The sequence below is a fragment of the Gossypium hirsutum genome, unplaced genomic scaffold (genome assembly GCF_007990345.1).
Source record: "Gossypium hirsutum isolate 1008001.06 unplaced genomic scaffold, Gossypium_hirsutum_v2.1 scaffold_1644, whole genome shotgun sequence".
NCBI classification, from domain to species: Eukaryota; Viridiplantae; Streptophyta; class Magnoliopsida; order Malvales; family Malvaceae; genus Gossypium; species Gossypium hirsutum.
The window spans coordinates 1-6,460 of record NW_024403714.1 but is presented as its reverse complement, the minus strand read 5'-3'; the positions used below and the strand labels follow the sequence as shown (position 1 = coordinate 6,460).

The following is a 6,460-nucleotide window of genomic DNA, read 5'->3' as shown; positions in this document are numbered from 1 at the left end:
ATTAACCCCTTTTCACTTGTTTTCTCATGTGATAATTATTAATGGATGATTATGTAATGCTTATGACTTACTGAGTTATATACTCACTCGGTGTTTGCTTGTCGCCTACTTTAGGTTTCTTGGACTCGTCTTTTTGCGTGCTTGGGACCGTCATCGAAGTCATCACACCGGCTAGCAACTTTTGGTATCTTCTTTTTAGTCGGTCTAGGAGAACATTTCGGCATGTATAGGCTAATATGTTTGTTGAAATTTGGTATGTAAACTTTTAGCCATGCGAAAATGGCATAAATGTTCGGTTGGATTTGGTTCTATAATGTTAGGTCGTAAGTCTTGGTAATTCGATTTTTATGCCATATGTCATGGTTGATTATTTTTGGTGTTAAAATTCATGATATGGCAATAGTGTAGTAGGGAGATGTTTGACAATGATTGGCCTTTGGCATGGCTAGTCATGATCATAATTTGTGATATGTATGATGAATTACTAGTTAGATAAGGAGAAATCACGAAATAGGCATAGTTGCTTTAGTAACAGATGCTGGCAGCAGCAGTGACGTGAGATTGAAAAATCACTAAAAATAGTAGGAGTAGAATTAATTAATGAATAAATTATGTAATCGAAGCTCGATGAGTCTATTTCATATAGAAGAAACGAAACGACCATATGAGCTGTATGTTAGGAGATAATTAAACTCTTGTGAAACAGGGCAGAGCAATTTCTGGATCCCTGTTCTACTTTGGAAATTCATTATAAATAACCATGATAATTAGAAGTCTGCCATATGTGCAAGATTCCCCTTTGAGTCTAGTTCTATAGAAACAAACGACATCCATATTGAAGCCCTGTACAGGGAGATATCCAAGTCGTAATGCGCAAAGGTCAGTGTAGTCGATCCCTGTAACATGGGAGACTTTGACTAATAAACTGTACTAGTTTGCCCAACCAAAAATTATAGAAAAAAATATGTAGATGGGCATATGAATATAGTTCCAGGTAAAATTACAGAACTGGATTTCGAGTTTCAAAACTCAAGATATGATTTTAAAGCGACTAGTACGCAGATTGGCAGCTTGTCTGGGAAATTTTTTTTTTATAAGTGGTTTGAAGTCTGTTAACACCTCGTGTTCGACTCCGGCGACGGTCTCGGGTTCGGGGTGTTACACATGATGAGGGCACTTTCATAATAACTCTTTGTACCTTTCCCATGCCAAATACAAGGACTCATCATCCATTTGTTAGAAGGCAGTGATCTTGTTCCTTAACTTAGCATTCTTGCTAGGTGGGAAATATTTTATAAGGAATCTTTCTGCTAACTCTTGCCATGTGGAAATTGAGTTCGGTGGCAATGAGTTCAATCAGGCTCGAGCTTGTCCTCAGCGAATATGGGAACAGCTTCAATCGTAATGCATCTTCAAGTATCCAGCTAATTTGAAAGAATCGCTCACCTCCATAAATAGTCTTAAGTGTAGGTGAGGATCTTCGGTAGGTATTCTACTGAATTGACCACTATTTGAAGCATCTGACATGACTGGCTCAGCCTAATATTGTGCTCAATTTTGGGTATTCTAATATCGGATTAAGATCATTAAATACTGGCATGGCATACTGTCGTAAGCCTATCCCTATCATCACAATAGGATAGGATTTGAGCAGGGTTGCTCTGTTCCTTGGATTGGATTTCGAAGTTTACTATTCGATCCTCCTCTGATTTGCTTGTCTTTTCGCTGTCAGAAAGTTCTTTCTATCTTAGGGTCTACAGGGAGTAGGTCAATAATTCGGCCATATTCATAAACACTGAAATAATACAGAAAAATTAATTAATAAATAACAGAAAAATAAACCAAAGTAAACTAACAAATTACAATAATGATTTTAAATAGTCCCGGCAACGGCGTCAAAAATTGGAACGACGGAATGTGCAAGTGTACACAATGCAACAAGTAATAAGTGACAAGTAAATGTCGAGTTATCGTATCACAGGAGTGAAAAGGATTTTTATGAATGCAATTTAAACACTTTGGTGAAAAAATATTTTTTAAAGAGGGTGATTAAAACTTAAGAAAATAAAATAAAAATGAAGTAAAGAAAGTTCTAATGCACGTTTCAAATAAGATTTAATAAGATGATATAATTGTGTTGGATAATTACTTCTCATCTTAGAATTATTAAACTTATGTTTATATTGTTACGAATAAATCACGGCAACCCGGTAATTTCTAACTTAGAACATACTTACATAACCAAAATCCATTCATCTCTTGACATATCCCTATGTCAATTCAACGACTAAACAGATTCTAGTAAGCAAAATGATTATGCACATAATACATTAAACTGAACTAATTCTTGCATATCCATGTCAATTCAAATGATTAATTAAATCTAACAAGCATATAAAAGACTATGTGAGGTAACAAGGTACTACTTGAATAGTTTAATCACAATAATCTGCAAGTTATGCAAGCAATAATATTGCAGATACATTGCTATTAACCTTCAGCTACTTAGAAGATAACATGCACTGTCAAGTACTGGTCAATTATTACAATTTCAATCGTAAAATAATTATAAGTACTCACAATCGTAACGCAAGATAACTTAGCTGATTTTATTAATAAGATACGAGGCTATAACATAAACACAATTTAACAATTTAGAAGACGAAATGCAATCACCAACACGAAATAAATTCAGTTAAGCTGATTAAATTAACCATTCCACAACATGAATATTATAGATAGTTCATCATAACAACACAAAATTAAAGAGATAGGGAAAGAAGCAAATCCGGTGGTTTTTTGAGGCTTGATTGGTTGCTACGTTCTCTTCTTGTTGTCCTCAACGATAAAATCTGATGAAACTCAATTGCTACTAACCAAAATGGTGAAGAAACCCCTTTTCCAAGGAAGAAATCGGCATAAAGAGAAGGGAATTGAAAAGAAAAATGAGAGAAAAGAATGAGAGAGGAGAGAAGTGTTGTGAAAGAATGAGCAATGAATGATCTTGAAGATAGCAAGGGGTTAGCAAGTGTGCAGCTGAAATTTCTAAAAATAGAAACAAAGAGAACCCTGGCCGCACCTATGGCAGTTATGCTTCAATTTGCTAAGAAATGGCAATCCAAAATCACCAATTGTGGAGGGGTTTGAATGCAAATTTTGCAAGAATTCAAGGTCTTCTTTGAAAGATTAATTAATCAGCTAATTAGCTGATTTGGGTCAGCATATGGCCGGTTTTGGGTTGCCCAATCTTTGGCCGGTTCACTTCAATTGGTTCGGTTCAACTAGACCACTTTTTCCATAATGAATTAATATTAAGTTATTTAGCCCAAATTAAATTGGGTATAAATTAAAATTAATTATATTATGAATTAATATACATAATTGGACCGTCCTAGGCAGGAATTAATTCACCTTGATACTTCAAATTGCTTCGTGGTTTTGTGCTTTAAGTAGTGTCTGCCGAGCCATTTTTCGCCCTTTGTGCAATTCTGTCGAAAATAACCAAAATTACTCAAAATTAATTATAAAATTAACTAAAATTCATCATTTTCATATTTAAGTATAATTTAATTATTTATAAAAATTAATTATTTTTCGACAAGAATTTAATTGAAACGGTATGATTTTAAGCTAAAAATGGTATGTAAAAATGCGCAAGTTTTGTGTTTCCAATAGACACACCAAAATATTAAAAATGGAATTGAGTTCATCAATTTTGAGTGAATCTTTCTTTCTTTTCTATTGATTGTGTCTCTAAATTTCATTCTGGTATAAAAAAATTTGGAGTAAAATACAAATTGCTCTGTTCGAATAAAGACATTGTATCTTGAGAATAGTATTTCTTGATCATTGTACACACGGAGGAGAAATAATTATTCTTAAGATAGTTTCTTGGAAACACCTTAACTTTACAAGATATCAATTTTGGACCCAACCAAATATTTTTTTATACAACACAATCTACTTGTGCATGGTATCTTAAAGATTTAGTGGGATTGGATCAAAACATTTGATATCCCATAAACAAAGGAGACTATCAAATAATGCCTACTGAAGAGCTGATGGAAGAATATCTTTGAGATTTATGTAATATTATCTTCCTTATTTCAAGGGATAATTGATTGTATAATATTGAGTATGTTAGCAAGTACATACACATATAAAGTACATACACATGCACTATGTTGTAATAATCAAGCGTGTTACTTGGTTAAGAATCCTAATATTTCAAGGGGAAAACTTTAAGTACAATAGTGAGAAGTCTAAACTGGTGAGTGTTAGAACTTGAAGCCGTTTGTTGTACGAAGTGCTAAAATAGTGAATATTTTATTTGGGTAGACCTTAAAGATGCAGGGAAGCCAAACTATGTAAACATATCTTGTTTTGTCTACTTTCCTGCATGTTGGAACTAGTCTTAGCATTGCTTCAAGTCTTGTTTGTTTCTGCATTCAAATATAAATTTGAACTCAACAAAAATCAATAAGAGTATTTATACCTTTAAATAATTAAGAATGTCATCTATTAATTTTCCCTAAAAAAAATTGAAAATAGCATGCTTATTGTGTTTCCACAAAAAAAAAGAATAACATGTAATTTCTTTTATAATTCTACTTCACTAATTAATATCTATTCCAAAATAACAATTTTTGGTTCGAATAGTTGTTTCTTGGAACAATTGATGTTCAAGAATAGCCGCATGAAAAACCAACTCATGTTTAGAAAGTTCCTATTTAGAACAAATCTTATCAGAACAACTTTACCTATAACAACTATGTTGAGAATAACTCTTAGTTTGAATATGGTGCATGTCTAATCCAACAAAATATTTTTTTTACTAAAAATATACATTTTTGTAGATAGTAGTGAGTGGGTCATATCCATAAGGTTCGATGGTAATTCTATTTCATTAATAATAAGTAAAATAAAATAAGAGGGTTTTGTAATTAAAAGTTAAAATTGTTGAAAGACAAATTACAAATAAAATTTGAGAAATCAAAATGGTAAAAATCTAATCAAAAGCGAAATCCCAACCAACATGTGCTTTCTTGATTTGTTTAATGTATTCATCAATTTTTTTGCACTATGAAAGGGTTGGGATTGACTCCTTCATAATTACTTTATTTTTGTGCATCAGATTTCTAGATAACACGAATTTGTAAGTTCATTGCATGATGTTGCTAAGTGCAATTCATGTTTGAATGATATTTTTTATCAAACTTGTAAGACAGGCGACCCAATGAGTCAACCATATCATTGGCAAATTGCATTCTAGAAAAATGATTACGTCCTCATTTCTTTGAAAATACACTACATGCTTATGGAATTTATCCTGATATAATTTACAAGGTAAAGCCTGTAAGGATTTGAAAGAAATGTCACATATGGAATTAGGACCATGAAATCCCATATTTTTGGGAATCCGAGCTATGTGTCTAGTGCTTTAATTGCATACTATCAAGAACTGAAAATAGCCTGATCTAACCGATTATTACATCTGAGTATCTTCATTTGGTTAGGCCTTCAACAAGGACTTAGAATATTTATGCCTATCCAAATTAGCAATTGTATCAAATTGTGGCTCCAATCAAAATTCAATTCTCCTTGTATATCAATACTTGAATAGATGAATGACACATGGATTATTAAAATAAAAGAAGAAAATAAAAGTAGCAAAAAAATCAATGGAAGAAAAAACACTCTAATACTAAAATATCATTTCTCAAATCTAATCTCTATCTCTTCCAATAACAAGTGAGAAAGAGTTAGAATTAGAACATAATAGCAACAACTAAAAATAGACACTAAATGAACATACAATTAAAGAGGGGTGGATGGATTGAGTTGTGAATTCCTAAATACTAAAGAAACCATTTTAGGAGCTTTTTTGTTTCCATTTTTTTCCGTTACTGTTAAAACTCGCATATGTAGACTACGAGTCAAGTCAATTCTTAAAAATTCTTGTTATGTAATTTGGTAGTTAAATGACTTTTGCTGAAGTATTTTTTGGAAAAATGTGATCGTAAATTTTGCTATATGTAATATCGAGGGGTAGCATGGTCTAAATGATATGTTTAATGTAAGCATAATGTGCTTTACATTGTGAAATCTAATGAATTTTCAGCATTTTTCAAGAAATTCAAATATTATAATTAGATTGTTGATACTTTTATATTAATTATGTTATTTTGTTTATTTCTCTTCGCTAAAAAATTAGAAATTTCTATTGGTTGTTACCAATAATAAAATTTAGCATTTTCTTTCATGATAATATAAAAAAATAAAATTAATACAATAACTAAGATAGTTGTGTGCTTCCAAAGACTCAATATATTAGTATTGGACATTAATACATTGGAAGTTAATTAAAAGCCTAGAAATCATAACTATACGCATTAAAAAACATAGAGCTTCGAGGATATAGTTTTTTCTTCTGGTTATCTCTAACCATAAACATTATCTT

At 31.7% G+C, this 6,460-nt stretch overlaps 1 non-coding gene across 1 annotated transcript; it reads left to right on the top strand.

Annotated features, from left to right (window-relative positions):
* Positions 1 to 1,160: 1,160 nt before the first annotated feature.
* LOC121227739 (small nucleolar RNA R71) lies at positions 1,161 to 1,266 on the top strand. The gene has a single exon (XR_005925264.1). It is a non-coding gene; the product is annotated as a small nucleolar RNA R71 (small nucleolar RNA).
* Positions 1,267 to 6,460: the final 5,194 nt, after the last annotated feature.